The 21,775-nt window shown below is 42.6% G+C and overlaps 1 long non-coding RNA gene across 1 annotated transcript in view; it reads right to left on the bottom strand.

Moving 5' to 3' along the window:
* The window catches only part of LOC129734483 (uncharacterized), a 78,043-nt gene extending 57,185 nt beyond the window's left edge, over window positions 1-20,858 (bottom strand). The window contains exon 1 of the long non-coding RNA XR_008730063.1: window positions 20,750-20,858. This is a non-coding gene — a long non-coding RNA (uncharacterized LOC129734483). The remainder of the gene's footprint in view (window positions 1-20,749) is intronic.
* Window positions 20,859-21,775: the final 917 nt, after the last annotated feature.

Here is a 21,775-nt window from a genome sequence, read left to right on the forward strand (position 1 = left end):
CTTTTTTGCTAGCAAGGCCTGAGGAACTGAGAAGTCCTTGACTTAGTATAAGCATTACCTAGCAGCAACTAAAACCATCAGTGTGTTATCAACATTGTTCTCATATCAAAGCCAAAACAGAGTACTGTACTAATTCCTAATAAGATAATTAACTCCATCTCAGCTGAAACCAGGATACTATCTGGAGTCCTCTTTGGACTTGGCCTTTTTTTGCTCAAAAGGAAGGGAACCATTAGCGTATTACCCATGCCTTACCCATGCCACCTTTTGGTTCTATCTTCATGACTATGGCAAGTATATGAGCAATTGGGACAGTGCACCTACCTCAGAACTGGAATCCTGTGTACCTGAATTGCAGGAAAAAATGCATCCAAAAAGCATCTTCCAGGAAGATTACTGCTCCAGTAGCCTTGAAGCATTTCACTAGACACAATATAAGGCTTAGAATTCCTCTCCTCCTGATCCATGGATGTATGTTCTTTTGTTTTTATATTCCACTCCAGGTATCATGTTGAAGAGACTTCAGGTTTGTCTTTACAGGAAGCAGGCAATGAATACTATGATCAAGAATAGGGGGCACTGCTTCTGGCCAGGCAGACAAAAGGCAAAACTGGGTTTACTGGACTATATGGATTTGATGGCCCGACATATCAGACCCAAGGAAATATAAGGCTTTGATGGACAACTGTGCACACTGTACCCTAATGCCGTAAGTATACAAGGGGGAAAAAACACATCTGGATTTCTGGAGTTACAGAACAGTTGTCTGTGTTGGAAGATGAGATGAGTCTAACAAAACCATCCTGTTGTGACTGGTCCAGATTCCATGTGTATCCTTATCAATGGCTATCTCAAAAGAAGGCACTTCAAGGATTGAAAAGGTTACCAGTAGGCCTGTAAAAGTCACCCCTCCGTGTAACCCAGGGTCAGTACTGGGTACAATCCTGTTTAACATTATTAATGATCTGGAGGAGGGTGCAGAGTGTACCCTCAGTACTACTGCCTAGTTCTTCAGTATCAAGCATGCTAGAACTTCAAGATGAACTGGAGTCAAAAGAAACCGAGTGGTATGCCACAACTGATATTGCCAATGCATTTTTCTCTGTTCTTTGGCAACAGTGTGAAGGACACAGCTTGCTTTCATGTGGAGGGTTGTCCAGTAAACCTGGAACTGATTTCCCCAGGGATGGAAGCACAGCGTTATGATTTGTCATAGACTGATACAGACTGCACTGGAACAGGGTGAATCCCCTGCACATCTACAATATATTGACAGCACTGTGTGAGGCAACACGGCAGAAAAAGTGTTTGTGAAATGGAAAAGAATAATCCAAACCCTTCTGAAAGCTGGTTTTGCTATAAAACAAAACAAGGTCAAAGGACCTAGATGAGAGATACAGTTCTTGGGAATAAAATGGCAAGATGGGCATTTTCACATCCTGATGAATGTGTTCAATAAGATAGCATCCATGTCCCCACCAGCTAACAGAAAGAATCCCAAGCTTTCCCAGGTCTTGTGGGTTTCTGGACCGTGCATATTTCAGGTTACAGCTGGTGAGTTCTCTCTATCAAGCAACCTGAAAAAACGATGTTGAGTGGGGCTCTGAGCAGCGACAAGCCTTTGAACAGATAAAACAGGAAATAATTTGTGCGGTAGCCCTTGGTCCAGTCCAGATAGGACCAGATGCAAGAAATGTGCTCTACTGGTCAGCCAGGTAGCATGGACTCACCCGAAGACTCTGGCAGAAAGTGCCAGGAGAGACCCAAGGTTGACCTCTAGTGTTTTGGAGCTGGGGATATCAAAGGGTCCAAGGCCTGCTATACCATGACTGAAAAAGAGATACTAGTAGTGTATGAGGCATCATGTAGATGCTCACATGCTTAAGAGCCATGGCACTGAAGAACATCAAAACAATGAGCAGGTAGACCAGGCTGCCAGAATTGAAGTGGCTCAGGTAGACCTGGACTGGGAACGTAAGGGTGAGATATTCATAGGTGGGTCCATGTAACATCAGGACATCTAAGGAGAGATCACAAAATCACAGAATGGTTGAGATTGGAAGGGAACTCTAGTGGTTATCTGGTCCAACCCTCCCAGCTGGTTGTGTTTGAGTGTTGCCAAGAGCTCCTTGTTCATCTATGAAGGCCTCCTGGCATTTTTTCCTTACTGCTCATTGGGATAGACCTCTCTTGAGTTTGGAGGAGGTGATCCTTCAATATCAATCAGCTTTCTCTGGCCCCCCTTCCCTCCGGGGCCTTATCCCACAGGACTCTTCCAAGCAGATCTTTGAAGAGGCCAAAGTCTGCTCTCCTGAAGTCCAGTGCTGCGAGCTTGCTTTTCACCCTGCTCCCTCCTCTCAGGTTCCTTAACTCCACCATCTCATGGTCACTGCATTCAAGGTTACCTTTGACCATATACCACTGAGTCCCTCCTTGTTTGTGAGTGGGAGGTTCAACAGAGCCACTCTCCTCATTGGCTCCTCTGTCACTTGGGTCAGGAAGTTGTCATTGAAGCTCTCCAAGAACCTCCTGGATTGCTTCTGCCCTGCATAAGATGCAACATACAGATAGGCTCCTGACTGAGGGTTGGCCCTTACTACTGAAGACATTACACAGATTACCCATGAATGTGAAATATGCACCATAATCAAGTAAGCCAAGCAGGTAAAGCCACTCTGGTATAGAGGATGGTGGCTGCAATATCTATCTGGGGACACCTGGCAGATCAATTATATCACACTGCCATGAACCCATCAAGCTATCTGTCACGTGCTTACCATAGTGGAGGTGATCACCAGAGGGTTGGAAACATACCCTGTAACCCATACCACCACCCAAAAAAACATCCCAGGCCTTGAAAAGCAAGTTCTGTGGTGGCATGGCACCCCAGAAAGAATTGAATCAGACCAAAACAACCTCATAGACACCTGGGTCAAGGAACATTGATTGCCTGTATCACATCCCCTATCATGTGCCAGCCTCCTGGACAATTGAACAATACAATGGATTGTTAAAGACAATGCTGAAAGCAATGGGCACTGGGACATAGAAGCACTGGGATGCAAATTTAGCAGAAGCCACTTGGAGGTTAATACCAGAGGATCAGATAACTGACCTGGCCCTGCCCAAATAAAACTACTATGTACTTTAGAAGGAGATAAGGTCCCCATACTGCATTTAGGGAACCACTTGGGAAAAACAGAATGGATTGCTCCTTCCTTAGGAAAAGTCAAATGCATTTATGGGATTGGTTTTGCTCAAGGACCTTCATGCACTTGATAGATAATGCAGGAGGGTGGGAAAATCTGGTGTGTACCTCAGGGATATTTAACCTTGGGGGAAAATAACCCATGATTTGAGTTGTATATTATAGGAAGTACTACAGCAGGAATCACAAGAAACAATGAAGAACAAGGCTCACAAGAAGCCAGGCAAGTTCAGTGGTGACTCAACCTGAGCTGACTTTGGTCATTTTATGGACTTTTTAGAGATATTTTACAGGGTTGACTCATAGACTCAGAGAATATCTGTGTACATCTCAAAGGACGGGAAGTAGGTTGGTGGTTAATGATGGTGTGGAATAAGGAGTGGAGATTGTACTGGGTCTGACTGGGATGGAGTTAATTTTCTTTATAGCAGCCTGTATGGTGCTGTGGTTTTTGGATTTGCGACTAAAACAGTGTTGATAACACACCAATGTTTTAGCTGTTGCTGAACAATGGTTCAACAATGTCAAGGTTGTCTCTGTTTCTCACTGTGCCACCCCAGCAAGTAGGTTGGAGGTGCACAAGAATTAGGGAGGGGACACAACTTACATCTTACCTATTGCTGATCAAAGAGATATTCCATGCTACATAACAACATGCTCAGCATTAAAACTGAGGGGAGGGGGATTTGGGGAAGATAGCCATTGCTCTGGGTAGCCATTGAGACTGACTGGGTGTTGGTCTATTTGTGGGAGGTGGTGACTGCCTTTGGATCACTTGTTTCGTTATTCTTTCTTTCTTCTTCCACATTCCTTCGCTTACTAAACCATCATTATTTCAACCCATGAATTCTCTTGCTTTTGCTCTTCCTCTTCTCTCCCCCATCCCACTTGTGGGGATTAGAGTGAACAAGCAGCTGTGCAGTGCTTAGCTGCCAGCTTGAGTCAACCCACCACAGTGCTTTATGAAAGCTGGACTGGAGAATGGTGTAGTAATTGAGAGAAAAAAGAATGAAGACCTGACAGTTTCATTTAGGTTGTGAAAAATGCTGAAGAGAAATAAATATGTTGAATGTGGGCCATATCTTGCTATAGGTGTATCTGCGCAAGCTGTAAAATGTATTCTTGTCTCTGAAGATGAATGGTGCTATGGGAGTATATCTTTAAGATGTTCAAGTCTCCTGTGCAGGCAAGTCTAGAGCCAGTGTGTAATTTTCACAGAATCACAGAATGGTCAGGGTTGGAAGGGACCTCTGCAGATCATCTAGTCCAACCCCTATGCTAAAGCAGGTTCACCTAGATCAGGTTGCACAGGATCACGTCCAGGCAGGTTTTGAATGTCTCCAGAGACTCCACAACCTGTCTGGGCAGCCTGTTCCAGTGTTCTGTCACCCTCAAAGTAAAGAAGTTTTTCCTCATATTCAGATGGAACTCCCTGTGTCGCAGTTTGTGCCCATTGCCCCTTGTCCTGTCACTGGGCACTACTGAAAAGAGCCTGGCCCCATCCTCTTGACATTTACCCTTAAGATATTTGTAGACATTGATAACCCTCTCAGTCTTCCCTTCTCCAGGCTAAACAGGCCCAGCTTTCTCAGCCTTTCCTCATAGGGGAGATGTTCCAGTCCCCTAATCATCTTCATAGCCCTCTGCTGGACTCTCTCCAGTACTTCTCTGTCTCTCTTGAACTGGGGAGCCCAGAACTGGACACAGTACTCCAGGTGCAGCCTCACCAGGGCAGAGTAGAGGTACCTGTGCAAGGAAGACTACAGCCAGTGTGTGGTTTTAGCACTTCTGAAGTTCTTCCTTTCAGTAGCAGTGTGCTATGCATTTCTCCCTTTCTGTATAGGGTGTATGGCACATATAAGGAGTCTGATTCTATGACATAGAGAAATGGAAAAATCTTTTGGTGGTTATTCCTTCTGACTGAATAAGCACACATAACATTTCTCTGTTTAAGAAAGACTAAGATTTTTCAAGTATCTTAGATGTAATTTCAGAAATTATCAATTCCTCCTTAGCATAAGAATTTAATATTTTAAAAATCTTTGAATTTTTCCAACCTGCTGTTTTTAGTATTTCTCTTTTGAGGAGTATGACTTTTGACCAAGCAGTCATGCTGTAGTATACTAGTCTGCTGCTGTAATCTGTTAAGGAAGACTGAAGGCAAATTCTTGTTTCTTTATTGAAAGCAGCATAAATGGCTTTTAAATGTATTGGAGTATTCCCTAGTGCAGGGAGGTCACGAGATGGTGTAGGCCAGAATATGTCAGTCCAATTTATTTTGGTTGGATCTCAAAAAACCTAAAATTTGTCTCCAAAGGAAGAATGATTTGTTTTTCCTTTATTTATTTTCTAATCCAGTTCTTGGATGTGAGTTTCTTTGGTCTTCATTAAATTCTCTCCATATTAAAACTATATAAAATTTTAACTACTTAAAAGAAAGACTGGCAAAGAGCTACAATATATTTTTCTTGAAGATTCATTTGGTCAATGCTATGGGTATCATAGTTATCTGTATATTACAATTGCTGAAGATGAATTTGTAACCATCCTTTCACAGCGCAGTCTTTTTTTTTTTTTTTACCAACAGCTAAAAGTATGAAAATCCTTCTAACTTTTTAAAACAATCAGGTAGTAAATGTGCAGTACAGACAGAAAGAACAAAATGAGCAGTGGATAGCTACATTCTTGTTTTCCTATGTCTGTCTTCTTAAGAAGCAATGTATGATTTAAATATAACAAGGAGAGTTTGCTGGTTTCAGAATGTTTTAAACAACAAAGAAACAAACAAACCTCCAATTGATGCTATCTATAACTTTTAAAAGCAACATCTGTACTGGCATTCTTTTTGCTTTATTTATCATGATTATTATAAATATTTGCTATTTCTTTTCCCTTGCTCTTTCACAGTGTTGACTCATGATCTAACATTAGTATAAGCCATGGTTTAGTGGCATATGAAAGCTACTTTTATTAGTTTCCTAGTGGAAGGAAAAAGTGTGTGTTTGGTAAATATGAGTAATGGAAAATTTCTCATACAGTGACTCCTGCATCATTGTTCTAATGTGTGTTTTCCCCTCTATAATCTCCAATTTCTAGAAGAGTTCTCTGGAGCCATCAAGCCTGTACTTTTATGAAGAACCAGTAAGCGAGCCCTGAAATCAGGGCTTCAAGAATCTTGTTCCTTTCCCTCCAATTTCCACATCCCTATACATATGAATCCTAGATATTATACCAAATAGGGAGCTTCTAAAAATTTGTTTCCTTGCTTCAAGAACTTGTTTTGGACAAGAATGCTAACAGCAGCTGACTTTTTGCTGATGATGCTTCTTTCCGGTCTAAGACTGTTAAGCAAGACCATTTTGAATTCTGCAAGCTCTCCATGTTTCCCTTCTGGAGCTCTTTCTTCAACCAGAATCTTAGCCTAGTGCATATACCAAGCAAAATGCATTTTATTGTGTCAAGTATGCTAGGTGGTGTGGTTTAACCCCGGCTGGTAATTAATTACCACACAGCCGCTCGCTAACTCCCCCATCACCCAGAGGGATGGGGAGGAGAATTGGAAAGGAACATAAAACTTGAGGGTTGAGATAAGAAAAAATTAATAATTGAAATAGAATAAGAATGAAAGCACAATAATAACTATGATGACAATAACAGTTATAATGAAAAGTGTGTTATAAATTCCGAATCAATTTTTAGTTTTATATGATTTATTTATGGGGCTAATAAAAGGCAAGTAAACAGAGCTGGGTGTGCGGGGAGTCCAGGCTCCTCTAACACGCACAGGTGTTACAAGTGGCTGCTGTTTTTTATGTTCCTAGGCTAATACATATTCATCACTACTTCTAAGAAAGGCAAGGTTATTACAATTAGTTTCTTGGGCTGAAGGCTCACAGTCTTCCTCCCAGGCTTTGTCCTCCAGTCATCCTTCAGTTTCCTTTTCTTCCTTATTTGGTATTCTCTTGGCTGGATGTCAGAGACTTGTGTAGTCCAGTGCAGTAGTTAACAGTCATTTTGAAACTCCTTTGTTCTCCTGTCCCCTAGATCCAGGTCCCAATGTTTACCTTTTAACCCCTCTATTGACATGTATTGCTGGGCCGTTGACACGAATTGCTGGACCATTTCTTACAATCCCTCATCTTCTTTTTAATATTCTCAATAATTCGTGTCTCTACTTCAACTTTTTCCAGTACCAACTGGATTTCGTCATTCAGTTCTTGGGGGGTCCATTTCTTAAGCATCATTATGGGTACATTATCTTTCTTCACAATTTGGGTACTATTTATTATTCGGCGTATCAATAATGTAAAGCAAGGTATCATACAAGGTATAAATAACAGTATTATTGCAACACATAGAAATAAGAATAATATTCTTTTAACCCATAGTCCACCAGAAAGCCATGGAAACAAATCCCAATCCGTACCCTTCCAAGTTTGTACTGGGATGTGGGCTAATTTTCTAATTTCCTTCATTATCTGTTTAACCACATTTCCGTTATCATTAATTTGTGAACAACAATTGGAGTTGTACAGTTTTCCACACACTCCCCCTTCTTCTGTTAGTAAATAATCTAAAACCATTCTATGTTGAAAGATGGCGTCCCTCATCTGGGTGGACTGATCAGCCAAGAGATTCAAAGCCGTCACTGTTTGGTTGGTTATAACCTAAAGGACAGCTTGCAACCTAATACTAAAGTTAAAGGCCTTGGCCACCTCCTCCCCCAGAGTGAAAAAGTTATTTTCCCATTCATAACCATGGCTCGGTTGTCCCTGTAAAAACAATACCAGCAAGTATAGCATTTCTTATCCCTTGTGCCGTCCAATCTTGAGGGTATGGAAAACACCTCCAATCAAGGGGTTGGGCCACCTTCAGGATCAATCTGGGCTTGTGTTACCGTTCAGCCTTTCGGGGTGTTCCGGCTCCTGGAAAACTAATTATAATTTTATATGGTTTAAAAGGATTTTTATATTATTTTCTCAGGACAGCGTAACCTTAGTGCGGGAGAAGTCCGGTCGAGGCCCTCTCACTCAGTAGTCAATACCCATAGGGATTGCCTCCCTCGGTAGACTATACACACCGCAGTGGAGGGTCCTGCCCCGGTCTTGCCTTCTCCCTTTCCTCCCTTTAGGCTTGTCCTCTTTATCTGGTGCCCTTTAATTCATGCAGAGCCACGTTGCCGGAACATTAGTCCCTCTTCAGCTTCAGTTTCAATTCCCCAGGAGTGGATTCAACCCTCCAAGCTTCGGTATTTATTGGCCCCTTTACCCTGGAGGCATGGGTCCAACCTCTTTCTGCTGTTCTCACAGCTGTTTCAGTAGTAAGTAAAACAAGGTACGGTCCCTCCCATCGAGGAGTTAATGATTCTTCCTTCCAGGTTTTTATTAAGACCCTGTCTCCTGGTTGTATTTCATGAATAGCAAACCCCAGTGGGGCGTTTTGTGCTATAATTCCCTTTTCCCTCAGTTGTTGTAATTGTTTCCCTATCATAATTACGTATTTCTGGCTCTCATAATTCTCTATCAAAGAATAGACCAATGGCATTCCTTGGGAATATGGCATCCCATATAACATCTGATATGGTGAGATACCTGTTTCACTGTGGGGCATAGTCCGAATGTTCAATAATGCCAATGGCAAACATCTTATCCAAGACAGTTGGGCTTCAATCATTAATTTGGCCAATTGTTGTTTAATAGTTTGGTTCATTCTCTCAACTTGTCCTGAACTTTGTGGATGCCAGGGAGTATAGTATTCCCATTTAATGCCCAGGGCTGTAGATAAGTCCCGTAACACTTTAGATGTGAAATGTGTCCCCTGGTCAGAGTCAATACTCCCTATCAAACCAAAACGCGGTATTATATTTTCCATCAGAATTTTAGCTACCGTAGCGGCAGTTGCCCTCATCACAGGGTAGGCCTCTACCCAATGGGTTAATTGGTCCACTATCACCAACAAATATTTATATCGTCCTATTTTCGGTAGCTCGGTAAAATCGACCTGTACTCTTTCAAATGGCCTATATGCGATCCTCCATCCCCCAGTAGGTGTTTGCCTCATACTTGTCTTATTTATTTTTTGACATGTTAAGCACCTTTGGGCAATTTGCCGAGCTATCTCATATATCCCAATGCACCCATAAAATTTCAAAAACTGATTACTCAATGCTCGAGTTCCCCAATGAGTTTGCAAATGCATGCGAAATAGCAGCTTCTTTGCTTGACTCTTAGGCAGTATTTCTCTGCCATCCGGCAGGACCTATTTTTCTCCCTCTTGCTTTGCCCCTGTAGTCTTTATAAGTCTTATTTCATTCTCTGAAAACTGCCCCCCAGGTTCTTTCTGGCTCTCCACCCCTTCCAATTCCCTTAATAACAGTATTGGAGAAGGTCTTCGCAATGCGGCTTCCCGAGCTTCTTTGTCGGCTAAGTTATTTCCTCTTACAAGTAAATTTGTTCCTTTTCGATGTCCCCTTACATGTACTACAGCAATTTCTTTGGGCAGTCTCAGTGCCTGTAAAATCTTAATTATTAGCGTTTGGTGCACTAATCCCTTTCCATGTGTCCCAATGAGTCCTCTTTCTTCCCAAATTTTCCCAAAGGTATGGGTTACCCCATAAGCGTATTTAGAATCTGTATATATTGTACCATGCTTCTCTTTTAACAACTCCAACGCCCTCAACAAAGCATATAATTCACAAGCCTGTGCCGACCAAGTGGGACTCAGAGGTCCTTATTCCACCAAATCCAGTTGTCCATTTACTACTGCATACCCTGATCTCCTCTTTCCCTCTATAATTCTGGAAGATCCGTCTATAAACAGCTTTTCCCCTTTTTGCAATTCTTCCTCTCTTAAATCAGGCCGTATTTTAGTTTGCATTTCAGTTACTTCTGTACAATCATGCTGAAGCCCCTCTTCTGGTTTCCCATAAAGGAATTGAGCTGGACTTTGTACTGTAGTTACTCTTAGTTCTAAATCCGGAGAATCCACTAGAATAGCTTCATATTTCAACATTCTGCTATCTGTCAACCATTTTTCCGCTTTTTGTTGTAATAACCCCCTCACGTTGTGAGGGGTGTATACCTTCAAAGGTGCACTAAAGGTAACCTTCCTTGCTTCCTCTATTAATAATGCAGTGGCCACTATCGCTTGCAAGCATACTGGCCATCCTCTGCTTACAGGGTCCAACAATTTGGAACAGTACCCTATGGGTTTCTTAATACCGGCCCATTCCTGTGTCAATACCCCATAAGCTATCTGATTTGAGACATTTACAAATAGGCAGAAAGGCCTCCCTAAATGCAGGAGGGGGCCTGGAAATCAGGACCATGTTAGCTGAAAGGAATGTGCTCGAGCTTGTAGGCCACAAACCCTGGGAGGACAAGGAATGTGAATAGATAACAATCAACAGGGTGAGTCTTGCTGAAAGAAGATAAGGGAATGAGGAACGGATGGCGCCAAGGAAAGGTAACACCTTGCTGTTAATTGATGGTAGTTAACCACCAATCAGGGATTGCCTAGTATGCAATGCTTAGCTTCAAGAACCAATCTGTTTAAAAAGCGCAGCTTCTGAAAGTGTATATAAACTCGTGCTTCTGTAAAATAAATTGACATCTTGCTTGCATCAAGCTACGTCCCGTCTCTTCATTCGCCGCACCTAAATCCAGAAGGCTTAATACTGGAGCCTCTATCAGTGTTCGTTTCACCATCTCCAACTGTCTCTCATCCTCCTCATTCCATTTGATTTTCACCGTTGTTAATTTCTCATATAAGAATTTCACCTTTCCACTAAATCCTTCAATCCAAGGTCTGCAATATCCCAGGTGTCCTAAAAATTGCCTGACCTCTTTCTTGGTCCTTGGTGCTGATAGGGACAGAATTCCTGATACTCTTTCAGGATCCAGTTTCTTTTTCCCATAACTCAGCCAGTGCCCTAAATATCTTACTTCATTCTCCACGAGCTGCAGTTTCGATCTTGACACCTTCAGTCCCTTTTCTCCCCCAAAACTGAGTAGTTTAACAGTGTTTTTCCGCACATCATCCTCGGTTTTTCCTGCCACTAGTAGGTCATCCACATATTGTAGTAACTTCACTTCCCCCTCTGTCTCAAAAGATTGTAATAATTTTTCCAAAGTTTGTCCAAACAGATTAGGAGACTCGGTAAACCCCTGTGGTAATACTGTCCATTGCAACTGTTGTCTCCTTCCTGTTTCTGGATCTTTCCATTCAAAGGCAAAATAGTCCCTGGATTTTTCTTTAATGGACATGCCCAGAAGGCATCCTTCAAGTCTATTACACTATACCAAATATGTTGGGGGGGGGGTGTCAAATGATTTAATAGTGTGTAAGGATTTGCCACTACTGGGAATTTAGTCACTGTTCTTTGATTCACAACTCTTAGATCTTGGACTAATCAGTATGTCCCATCAGCCTTTTATACTGGCAATATAGGCGTATTATGGGGGGACATACATGGCTCTAAAGTCCCTCCTATTAATAGCCAATCTATGACTGGTTTTAGTCCCTTCCTTCCTTCCTTCTAATGGAATGGGATACTGTTTTACTCTTATAGGTTTCTGGGGTTCTGTTATTTCTACCATTAGGGGTTCCATTTCCAACTTTCCCAGTTCCCCTTCCTTATACCATACCCGGGGATCTATATCTCCCTCATCTTCTTTTGTTAATGTATATAACCGGACTTTTCCATTTTCCCCTTTAAGCTTTAAGCCCATTTTAATAACCAAATCCCTCCCCAATAGGTTATATTCTGCTTCTGGAACAAGTAAAAGATCATTAAGACCCACATAGGTCTCAGATTCTTCCTCAGCATTTTCCAGTATTGACACAGGGAAGGATTCCCCTTTTGCCCCTACCAGGGACATTTGCTTATTCCCCCTTTTAAGTCCATCTGGTATAGTCCGGATAGTCGATCTTTTGGCCCCCGTATCTACCAGAAACAAAACTTCTTCCTTGTGGGGACCTATTAATAACTTTATCAAGGGCTCTGTAGATGTTTGGGTCCCCAGAAGGTATAGCCCCTGACACCCCTAATCTTCCTTAAACATTTTCTCATCTTTCTGTCGCTTCCGACAGTTTCTCTGCAAGTGTCCTCTCATCCCACAATAATAACAAGCTGGTAAGTTCCCGTCCTTCTTTTTCGGCCTGTTGTCTAAGCTACCTCCCTTATCTTTTCCTTTTTCCCCTCCTTTCTGGCTTTCTCTGATAGCAGCCACAAAAATTTTTGCTTTAGCTTTCTGTCTTTCTTCATCAAGCCTCACGAAGACTTTTTGAGCCTCTCGCAACAATTCCTCCAATCCCCTGTCTTGCCAGTTATCCAGTTTCTCTATCTTTTTCCATATATCCTCCCATGACTTTGCCACAAACTGAGTTTTCAATAGCGCCCCCCCCCCAGGTGAATTTGGATCCAGGCCAGAATACATTTGGAGGCTTTTCCTTAACCTTTCCAGCCATTCCGTTGGGGACTCCTCTTTCTTTTGGTGTTCATTAAAGGCTTTATTAATATTCTGTCCCATCGGTACTGCTTCCTTGATGCCTTGAATTATTATAGTTCTAAGATCCCTCATGTTCTGTCATCCTGCCGCTGTTTGATGGTCCACATTCGTCCACTTTGTATCTCCGGGCGGTCTGGCTTGATTTTGCCTCTCCCATATTCTCATTCCCGCTTGCTAATCATTCCCCTTTCTTCCGTTGTGAAGAGGATTCCCCAAATCGACTGCACTTCCTCCCAGGTATACATGTTGGGTACCAGGAATGGTCTAATCTCTCTGCGACCCCTAGAGGATCATTCAATAAATTACCCATTTCCTTTTTAAAATTCATCACAAGTCTCAGAGCGGCAAGTGCTTCCCTTAGTCCCAACCAGGCCGCAGCATACTTGCTCTCTTCTGGATCCACGGGTGTTCGGCTATTAACATAAATGTTAAAAGCCTGACAGACCCAGTCCTCTGTGGACCCGAACATCAGACAAAATACATGGGGTCTTAAGGGTTCTTTTGGCCATTTAACCATACAAAACTGAATCATATTTGCCTTGTCCTTATTTTTAGTGTTTCTGAAGCTATTCCAATATCTTAAAATTTGCCCTAAAGGACTATCCAGTGGAATATCTGGTAATTTTCCTCCCCTTTTAAACCAGAGGCCCCTCCTTGAACCTCCCGAGTCTAAGGATCTGCTTCCTGACCCATTACTGGAACCTTTTATACAAAAAGCTCTGAACTCCTGGCTGTGCCTGTATCTAAAGGTGTCTTGCGAGTGTTATCCCACTCACGAACACTCAGAACAATCGCTTTGGTCCTTCACTGGCCAAGTCCCTTGCGAGATTCCGGAACCGCAGTTAAAAGACCTCTGGACTCACTTCGGAACGGAGTTCCGTCTCAGTCACACCCTTACACACAGTCACACAACTGTATCTACCCAACCGAACGGTATACTCACAAAACGATAAATCTTCGTTTGGATCTTCGCGCGCAGAATTACAGGTACCGGAGGAGGGGAGAGCTCTTTGTTCTTTACTTGCCTCTTATGTTCGAAATCCTGCTGGGCTCTGCACTGTTCCCGGTAAGGGCCACAATGAAACCCAGGGTGGGGGTGCCTCCCTTAGCCATTCACAGTCTTGGGACCCAAGAGGATCACGTTGGGGTCACCAAATTGTTATAAATTCAGAGTCAATTTTAGTTTTATGTGATTTAATAAAAGGCAATTAAACAGCGCTGGGTGTGCAGGGAGTCCAGGCTCCTCTAACACATGCACGAGTTACATTGAGTGGCTGGTTTTTTATGTTCCTAAGCTAATACATACTCACCACTACTTCTAAGAAAGGCAGGGTTATTACAATAAGTTTCCGGAATTCCACCCCTTCCACTGGCGCATGCGTATCAGTTCTCAGTGGTCTCTCTGGGGGTCGTTTGGGCTGAAGGCTCGAAGTCTTCCTCCCAGGCTTTGTCCTCCAGTCATCCTTCAGTTTCCTTTTCTTCCTTATTTGGTATTCTCTTGGCTGGATGTCAGAGACTTGTGTAGTCCAGTGCAATAGTTAACAGTCATTTTGAAACTCCTTTGTTCTCCAGTCTCCTAGATCCAGGTCCCAATGTTTACCTTTTAAAGACTCTATTGACATGTATTGCTGGACCATTGACACAAATTGCTGGACCATTTCTTACACTTCCTTTCTCTATCTCTTACTCTCTCCTTGGCATTTGCAAATCTGTTGTCAGGCAAATAAAGTTTCTTGACTCCATTTTGAGTCTTTATTATGTTCCCGAGAATACAAGCAGAACCTTGCTCTGGTCTTGGACTGGCACGTGACATGTTCCTCCAGATCTCTTGCTGGCAGGGCCCAAGAAACTGAAAAGTCATTGACTTAGAACACTGATGTTTTTAGTTCTTGCTAGGTAATGTTTATACTATCAACATTACTCTCACACCAAATCCAAACCACAGCATTGTACTAGCTACTAAGAAGAAAATTAACTCTATCCCATCTGAAACCAGGACACCTTAGCTGGAGGCCAGGTGCCCATCAAGCCACTCTATCTCTCCCCTTCTCAGCACAACAGAGGAGGAGAAAATAAGTTGAAAAAAACCTTGTGGGTCAAGATAAAAGCTGTTTAATGAAGCAATAACAAAAGTCACACATGTAGAAGCAAAGGAAAAGTAAAGATGTTATTCTCTACTTCCCATAAGCAGGCAATGTTCAGCCACTTCCTGGGAAGCAGGGCTTCAGTACATATAGTGGTTGCTCCAGAAGAAAAACATAAGGAATATCCCCATTGACGTGCGGAATCAAACTCTACAACTCCAGGAGAGTTATAAAGCAGGTATGTTTATTATGGCGCCGGGTGCAAGGGGGATCGCTCCTCCTAACTTGCACACCATTTCAACAAGCAGTCTGATACTTATTATACAAAGTCATGCATATACATAAGGTTTCAGAAAATTCAGAATCTCCTTCCTCTGGCGCCTCTTCAAGATGTACTTTTCATCTCCTTGGGCAGTTACCTGAAGTTCTTGCTTATTTTTGCACACATAAGCAGTCTTTGTTATTTAGTTTCTGTCATCTTAAAACATCTGCTAGCTAATGATTAGTCCTTCCTTATTGTCCACCCTAAACAATCAAGTTAATACATGCCCACTGGGCTGCTTTTAATCTATAGCAGCATGATCCTGGGGCAGGGGGGATCCACATTCTTTGGGGTGGGGAGCCATTTGAGTAGGAGGTCACTGATCTCCTACTACCACAATTATTTTACCTTGGTTTGTTTTCTTTTAGAAGTTAGCACATCCTCCTCAGAAGGCTCCTTATTTACATTCTTGTTGAGCTCATTCACATTGGTAATAACTGTCCCTTCTGAAAGTGCTAAGTGCTAAGCTCCTGCCCTTAGCCCTTCACTCTTTCTTGGGTATTAATGTTTCTGTTATCTATGCAGCTTCTGTCTGCAGCAGAGTTCTAGGTTTTTCCTATATCAATTCCCCCTTTTCTTCAAGTCCCCCCTTTTCTTCCTTCTTAGCAAATTGTTTCACTTAAAACAATATCATCCTTAGTATGAATTCTTGTAAAATACTTCCCATCCTCTAGCCTTTGTCTTAGTCCATGTTTCTTCCATCCTTCATAACTGTTACCCGAAGAGGGTCCCCCGTGGAGAGTCGGCCAAGTCACGACAATCACACCAATATGGCCTCATGCCGTGCTCACTTTATTAAACAAACAGGTCATATTTATAACTTAAACCAACCGCTCACACGACTCTACACACAGGTGATTGGATAAAAGTTTCTGGTCACGCGAGCGTCCGTGTCGCTGATTGGTGAGCATGCTGCAGGCGCCCGATCAGAGTGTGCTGATGAGAGTGTGTTGATTTCGCGGTTCCCAGGACTTGCTCTGCACCTGGCTTCTTGTTTGTACATAGCTTGTTTTCTTTCTCCCACTGCTTGTTTCAAGGACAATTTAAAGTTGCTCTGCATTTTCAACTAACAGGCCTGGGTTGTCCAACATATGTCCTCGGTCCTTTAAAAATCCCTCTACATATCCCCCTTTTTCTTTTTGGACAACCCATGTCTGTTTCACAATAGATGTCAAACCTTTCTTCAAACAAGAAAATAAACAGCTAAAACCTAAAAACATTACAACAATGATTATAACAAAGTGTATTCTTTCCATCAATAACGTCTTTAACAAACCTGTTATCCCCAATCCTCTCAACCATTCATCAAAGGGATTAATATCAGCAAGAATATGCTTCATGTTTCCCTGCATTGTGACAACTTCTTGTGCATCGATATGGAATGATGGGAAAGGTTCATACAACACATCCCTTCAAAATCCTCACAACCGTGTCCATGTGCTAATAACAAAAAATCTATTGCAGCTCTATTTTGTAACGTAGCATGTCTAACACTATCTACATCAAGAAATAACGAACTTAAAATCTGTGATGTAAGATTAAATTGTTTCTCTCCCCAACATGCTAACCTTTGTATATTCTTAGCATTTAATGCTGCCATTTGGACTCATACATGTACCGTTCTGATTGGAAGTCAGATTCAGTGCTTTAACATTCCAAAACCCATCAAAATTTGTTTCATTCTCTTGCAGGGGAATAGCAATTAAACAAGTTCTACAGGGGTCGTCTGCCTGTTGCAGACTTAAACAAAAGTCTGTTAATCCCGTGATATTTACCCATGTCACCCATATGTTTGTTCTAGGCAAGATGTCAAAAATACTTTGGCCTATGGATAAAAAATTCATCAAGACCGTAAACCAAGTCCACACTCAAACATGTTTACTCCTACAATTTCCTAAATTGTTTTTTTTTTGCAGCCTATTTTTTTTTACAGCCAAATCGTTTTAAACAAAACTTTTTAGTTTCTTCCCTATCCTGCTCTAAAACAAACAAAATTTCAGGTACAAAAGTGGGTTTACTACGTTCCACACTGATGTGTACTATCTCCAATCAGCATGGCATTACACTAGTCGTATGTTTTCCCTTGATTCATGCCCGGTTACTAATCAAACGTACAGTACTCAAATTACTGTCCATACTCTCTTCACACCATTTACATTTAAACTTTGGCTTACAGTACCATTTTGCCCCACATTACATACATTGGCATAATACCTGCAGTTTACATCCCTTACAAAATAGACAGTTTATTCTCTCTGCTCACTCTGAGTATTCTCTTCTGTCTTCTGATCTTGACATACAGGTCGCACAAACTTGCTAAGGACCCATATAGGTCCTTTATCTGTGGAGATACAATAATAACCTCTACCGATAAATGTTGGAAGAAGGGTTCGCCAGAGTCAGGAAGACACTCAACATGAGTTATGCATCTTGCTCAACTTTATTAGTTTCTAACACTACTTATACAGAACCGATACACATGCATATTCCCAAAGTAAAAATATAATTGGTTCTTAGCCTCAAAGCGCGCGCTGTTCTCACACCCCTAATTATCATGACTAAAATAAGCATTCTATCCATGTAGCTAATTGTGTTGCTGTGCTTCAGGCTTGTAGTTTGTTACTCCCTATATTCCCATACCGCTCCCTATCTTTCTTGGCCCTGCACCTGCTTTCCCAGCAGCTGTAACTTGTTACAGCCACTGCCTGTTGGCACAACATAATTACTTGGTCCCAGGATCCAAGAATAGCTCAAGGCTACCTTTCTTGTTAACTTCAGCACAGCAACTTCAGTACAATTCTGATTACAGGCCTATTCTAATACCAGGCCTGGATTGTGCAGATCTTCAGAGACTCTAAGGCCACGCTTCTGCAGCCATTCTTCTACAGATAAATAACACAGGATTAGGTCCTTCCAGTACGCCTGAAGCCATATTTTTATACAAAACATTCAAACCAGTAACTGTAGTTGTTTGGTTCCCTAGTGCTGTTTGGTGATGTATAACAACAGGGCTGTACTACACCAACTACGTACAATGAGTCTGATACTACTATGTTTACAGGTGTGTCATTCCAGCTTCCTAATGTCCAACATATTGCTTTCAGTTCAAAGGTTAGAAGGTTGTCCTGTGGTTCACCAGTGATCACTTGTTTCTGCCACTGATTATCGGATTGCCAAACACATGCAACTGCCTTCATCTTTTGTCCTGCATCTGTGAACACCGTTGGCCCTTCAGCTGGTCTTTTTGAGCATAACGGTCTCGTAATCCACTGATAATGTTCTAACATCTTCCAGAGAGGTCCTTTTGGCCGGTTGTTGTGTACAACACCTGTATAACCCATCAAGGCTTCCTGTATGGCTGTTGAATGTCACAGGAGCCACTCAGAATCATCACCACGGACTGGAATACTGATATCTGCCGGTTCAGTCCCATCATTTTCAACAATCCTGTCTCTTCCTTTTCTCACCAAGGGCGCTACTGCTTTAGGGCGACTTAAAATACGATGTCTGGGTTGCAATGGCAAAAACCACCACCCTAAAACGATCGCCGTATTTTCCCCCTTTTTCTTTTGCCATTGCAAAATAAGGGCAAAAGGTGAAGTGGCAACATTACAAACCAAAAAAGATAACGGATGATTCGCCATTCGGCGACCACACCAGACAGCCTGATTCTTGCGGGACACAACTTCCAGGGCAGCCACTGTTCCGGTGAACAAGTTTGAGGACTGTTGGCTTTGGTGCCATGCAACCAGGATCAGAACGGTTGCAAATCATCCTTAGTGAGGCCAAATATATTACGAACCCACTGTAGGTCTCCTAAAAGCCTTTGAGCATCATGCAGATTAGTTATTTGTGTAGTAAGAGTTACCTTCTGTGGAGGGATTTAAATGAAACAGTCTTTCAAGTCTATCACAACAATTTACCAGTTCTGAGGGATCATCATAGGAGTTGGAAGACCAGGTTGCAACGCTCCCATCGCTAACATCTGATCCTTAACCTTCTGTAAATCATGCAAGAGTCGCCATTTCCCAGTTTTCTTTGGTATCACAATAATTGGAGTATTCTAAGGACTTGTAGAAGGTTGAATATGACCTATTTTCAGTTGTTCCTGCACCAATTCCTCAGCAATGCACAGCCATTCTTCTATCAGCCACTGGTCTACCCAAATTGGCTTTTCTGTTAACCATGTAATCTTCAGTATGGGTGGCTGCCGATCAGTGGCTGTGGAGCAAAATGCTGATCAGTTGACATAACTATTCCCAATTGTGACAACACATCCCGTCCAATCAACCCTGATAATGTGTGTGTGAGTTGCATTATGTATGGCCGATCTACAATAGCCTGGCCATCTTAAAACTGCAATGTAATCAAGTCTTTACTCTGTTTTGGGACTTTTGCACTTCCTACTCCTACCATTTGGGTGATTGGAGATTGCAGTTCCAAATTCTGGGGCCATAGATGCTGACTAGTGATGGCGACATCTGCCCCGGAGTCTAATAGAGGTTCCAGAGGAATTTGCTGACTGCCTTTCTTAAACTGAATCTTCTGATATGGTCTTTGATTAAGATCTAATGTGAAACACACATCATGTCCAGTAGATCCAAAACAGTCTTCTCCTCTCATCTTAAGAGTCTGGCCTTGTTGTCTGTGTTGCTCATAATATTGTCGATGCGCAACAAGGCTTTCATAAGGAAGTATTTGAGCAACTTTACTTCCTTTTGGAATAGTAACAGGTGGTTGTAACGCATAGGCCATAACTTGTATGTGTCCCGTAAAATATCCATCAATTATTCCAGGTAAAACAATTACTCCTTGCCTTCCTGTCGAAGATCTCCCCGCCTTCCTCCTCAAATTTGTCCAATGATGTTTCAGGAAGAGGAGGATATGACATCGGATGGTGCTTTTGCCCCCCCTGATTTGATCTACAAGCTGTAGCCACCCTCCTTTTTGGTCTTGCTTCACCCACAGCTTCAATTGGTGCAGCATGTCTCGATGCTCCTCCTTCTGGGGAGGCTCAAAAGGCTCTTCCAGTTTCGCTCAGTTACAACAGACCCCTGAGGAGTAACTTCCGGTTTGTCCGCTGTCTTATCTAAAAACTCCCGTACCTTTGAACACGCAGAGGCTGACATACCCTTCCTAGGACGAGTATGCCCAACTCTGAAAAATGTAGCCAAGAGAGAAGGCTTAGGTGAATCACCCTTCTGCTCTATTGGCTTTTCTACCACATCTCCCCCCAACGCTTCTATGGCTGCCACCGCTACTTTATTTTCCACCTTCATAGTTTCCAGAGTGTTAACTATCGACCGCCACGTAGCTCCTAATGCTTTAGCTTCTATTCCTTTTTTACCTCTCTCGATTGTAGTATCCCAGAGGCAATTTCCTACTACTCTCCATTCCGTAATACTAAACAATAATGTGGGCTCAGGAATCTTATCCTTTTTTCTTGCCCAGCAAACTAAAGCCTCTACTTCTGTTTCTTTAGTGCTCTCACCTTTCTTAAAGAGGATACTAGTTAAGAGCTTAATTGCCACGTCTAATTCCATCGTGGCCTTCCTTAGTGCTCTCCCCTCTCTCAGAGAGGGTATCGGCGGAGAGCCCTGCCGCGTTTTATTCATCACGGTCTTACCTTTTTCAGGGGTGCGATCTGCAGCTCTACACCGAACTCTGGACTCCGCTTTTTGCCTTCCAGGTTCCTCCTGCCTCTGACCTCCAGCTCCCTAATCGGACAACTTCCCTTTGGGTGCAATGCACGGAGACTTCCTCATTTAAGTGAACATCATTTAAGCAAACCGCATTTAAGTGAACCGCATTTAAGCGACTAAATGGGCCAGACGAAGAGGGTCCCCCATGGAGAGTCGGCCAAGTCACGACAATCACACCAATATTGCCTCATGCCGTGCTCACTTTATTAAACAAGCAGGTCATATTTATAACTTAAACCAACCGTTCACTCCACTCTACACACAGGTGATTGGATAAAAGTTTCTGGTCACACGAGCGTCCGTGTCGCTGATTGGTGAGCATGCTGCTGGCGCCCGATCAGAGTGTGCTGATGAGAGTGTGTTGATTTCACGGTTCCCAGGACTTGCTCTGCACCTGGCTTCTTGTTTGTGCATAGCTTGTTTTCTTTCTCCCACTGCTTGTTTCAAGGACAATTTAAAGTTGCTCTGCAGTTTCAGCTAACAGGCCTGGGTTGTGATTTGAAGAATCAGTCAGCAATATACAGGCGAGGGGAGGTTATCTTTATTCAGCAGCGCTGGGTGCATGGGGGATCGCTCCAGCAAAGTCATGCACACCGAGGGGACTTTTCAGTCCCCCCTTTATACAAGCTACTCATACCTATTCATTAGTTTTCCAAGAAATTATTTACATATTCATTACAATTCTGAGAATTCATTTACATATCTCATGCCTGCACAATGTCCTTGAGGATTTGTCTCTACGCGGACTCTATTCCTTAGCGGCCATGTTTAAAGTCTTCATCTTCGCCACGTTGCATGTACAACAGAAATCTAAGGCAAAATGTCCCTTCTAAAGATAACCAACCCAAGGACTTAGCAGTCTGTACATCCGTCATGTGGCATTAAGGGTCCTTGGACATTTCCCGACTTTTAACTAAACATAGGTGCGTCATCCTTTAGATAAGTGGTAC

This window comes from Falco cherrug, chromosome W (genome assembly GCF_023634085.1).
Source record: "Falco cherrug isolate bFalChe1 chromosome W, bFalChe1.pri, whole genome shotgun sequence".
NCBI lineage: Eukaryota > Metazoa > Chordata > Aves > Falconiformes > Falconidae > Falco > Falco cherrug.